Genomic DNA, 3,091 nt, shown 5'->3' with positions numbered 1-3,091 from the left:
ATGAAACCTCTTTTGAATGTATTTTTAATTAAACTTTTAATTCTGGGATAATTTTAGATTTATATGGAGTTGTAAGAAATAATAGATCCCTTGTACCTCTACCCAGTTTCTCCCAATGGTAACATTTTATGCAACTCTAATACAATGTTGCAACTAGGATATTGATGTTGATACAGCCAAGATGCGGAACATTGCCATCACCACAGGAATCCCTCCTGTCACCCTTTCAAAGCTGTACCTGCCTTCTTCCCTCCTTCCATTCCTAACACCTGGCAACCACTGATATGTCCTCCACCTCTATAATTGTGTCTTCTCAAGAATGTTATATAAGTGAAATCAAACAGTATGTAATATTTGAGGAACTGGCTTTTTTCACTCAGCAGCATGTCCTGGAGATTCATCCAAGCTGTTGCATGTATCAATAGTTCATTTCCTTTTCTTGTTGATTAATATTCCATGGTATGGATGTACCACAGTTTGTTTAACCATTCACCCATTGAAAGACATTGGGGTTGTTTCCAGTTTTTGGCTATGACAAATAAAACTGTTGTGAATATTCATAAGCAAGGTTTCATGTGAACATTATGTTTTCATTCTCTCAGATAAATGTCTAGTTGTACAGTTGCTGGGTCATATGGTTCGCACATGTTTAACTTTGTAAGAAATAGCCATACTCTTTTCCAGAATGGTTGTTCCATTTTGCATCCTCAGCAGCAATACATGAGTGATCCAGTTTTCCACATCCTTTTTTTTGAAACAGCCTCTCACTCTTGTTGTGCAGTGGTGTCATCTCAGCTCACTGAGTGCAGTGGTGTCATCTCAGCTCACTGCAACCTCCGCCTCCCCAGTTCAAGCGATTCTCCCACCTCAGCCTCCCAATTAGCTGGGATTACAGGTGCCTGCCACCATGCTTGGCTAATTTTTGTATTTTTAGTAGAGACGGGGTTTCACATGTTGGCCAGGCTGGTCTCAAACTCCTCACCTCAGGTGATCTGCCTGCCTCTGCCACCCAAAGTGCTGGGATTACAGGAGTGAGCCACCATGCCTGGCCATTTTTGGTAGAGACAGGGTTTTGCCATGCTGGCCAGGCTGGTCTTGAACAACTGACCTCAAATGATCCACCCACCTCGGCCTCCCAAAGTGCTGGAATTACAGAAGTGAGCCACCGTGCTCAGCCTCAGTTTTCCACATCCTTGACAGCATTTGGTGTTATCATTATTTTTTATTTTAGTCATTCTGGTAGGTGTACAGTGATATCTCGCTGTGAATTTCCCTAATGTCTAACAATGTTGAACATCTTTTCATGTGCGTGCTATTTGCCATCTGCATATCCTCTTCAGTGAAAAGTCTGTTCATGTCTTTTGCTTATTTTTAAAATTGTATTGTTTTTTCACTGTTGCATTTGGAGAGTTCTTTATATAGTCTAGATACTGTCCTTTGTCAGATATGTAGTTTGCATATATTTTCTCCCAGTCTGTAGCTTGTTTTCTCATCTTCTCAACTAGATTTTTCACAGAGCAAAGTTTTTTAATTTTTATGAGGTCCAGTTGCTCCAACATTTGTTGAAACAGCTCTCCCAGGGCCAGGTGGGTTGCTATTGATCTAAGCTGTTCTGCTGGACTGTAAACTCCCTATGTTCTGTTCACTCCTGAACCCTAGGGCCTCACCCAGGCCTGGCACATGAAAGGCTAACAAATGTGCTGTATAAAAAAGTAAACCAAGATCTGCTGGAGCTTGGGCAGAGTCCACTGGGAATCCAGCACAGGCACCTCGAAGCCTCACTGTGTAGCCTCTCATGCTTCCTCTGTCTTTTTCCTCTCTGACATCGGGATGGGGTTATAGGGGAATGCAGGGAAGGGCTTTGGACAAGACCCTGTGTCTCAGAGACTCTGGGATAGTGGGGGGCAGTGGGGAGTGGGAAGCTGCCAGTCCATAGCCCTATGGCATTTTTGTTTAGGAGAGGCAAAGCTTGAGAGACCTGAAGCCCTTGAAAGGCCTTCTGAGCTCCTGAAGGTCACCCAGGCTGCTTTTGTTCTTGTCTCCCCATCCCCAGTGCTGGAGGAGAAGGAAGTGTCCAATATGTGTCTCAGAAAAGAGTCAGTGGAGACAGGCTGTAGCTTTGGGGTTTTCAGTAAGAGCACCCTGACTCCACCTGTGCTTCTGCAGTACCAGGGAGGTTCACTATAGTGCAGAGTTTCCCTTCCCTTCCCTTCCCTTCCCTTCCCTTCCCTTCCCTTCCCTTCCCTTCCCTTCCCTTCCCTCCTTCCTTTCTTTTTTGACACAGTCTCTATATCGCCCAGGCTGGAGTACAGTGGTGTGATCTCAGCTCACTGCAACCTCCACCTCCTGGGTTCAAGCGATTTTCATGCTTCAGCCTCCCATGTGGCAGGGATTACAGGTGTATGCCACCACGTCCGGCTAATTTTTGTATTTTTGTAGAGATGGGGTTTCACCATGTTGGCCAGGCCAGTCTCGAACTCCTGACCTCAAGTGATCCATCCACCTCGGCCTCCCAAAGTGCTGGAATTACAGGTATAAGCCACCGTGCCTGGCCTTACAGTGCAGAGTTTCGGTCTTTCCCACCCATGCTGGCACTGCTGGGGCCTCGTGGCGGTGTCCCAGCAGGAAGTGTGCTCCAAGGGAGACACATGCTGGGGCCCAAGGAGGAGAGTATGGAATCCTAGAGTCTGGGCTGAGGACTTCCTGAGTCCCACGAAGCAGAAGACTCAGGGGAAGTTTGCAGGATGCAGTCAACGCCAATACCTCCCGCAGAGGGGGAGGCATCTGCTCTCTGAGTCAGCAGTGGGTCAGAAAGGAAAGCTGGGGGCTTTATTTCCAGAAGGCTCAGTCTGTGGCCTGTTTGGATCTTGACCATTGTCATTCAAGACTCTATCAAATGCTCCCTGGGGTGTGTTTCTACTAAGGTGCAAATGCTGCCCTACTGGAGCCTGAAGCAGACAGTGCAGGTGAGGGAGCAGAAATGTTGAGGATCTGCAGTTTTGTCCCTAATTCACTCTTGAGGCATTTGCCTTCTCTAGTCTCTCACTATAACAGCGTGAGCTGGGTGTGATGATCCCTATGTTACAGATGA

This window comes from Theropithecus gelada, chromosome 3 (assembly GCF_003255815.1).
Source record: "Theropithecus gelada isolate Dixy chromosome 3, Tgel_1.0, whole genome shotgun sequence".
Taxonomy (NCBI): domain Eukaryota; kingdom Metazoa; phylum Chordata; class Mammalia; order Primates; family Cercopithecidae; genus Theropithecus; species Theropithecus gelada.
This window is presented reverse-complemented; position numbering follows the sequence as displayed.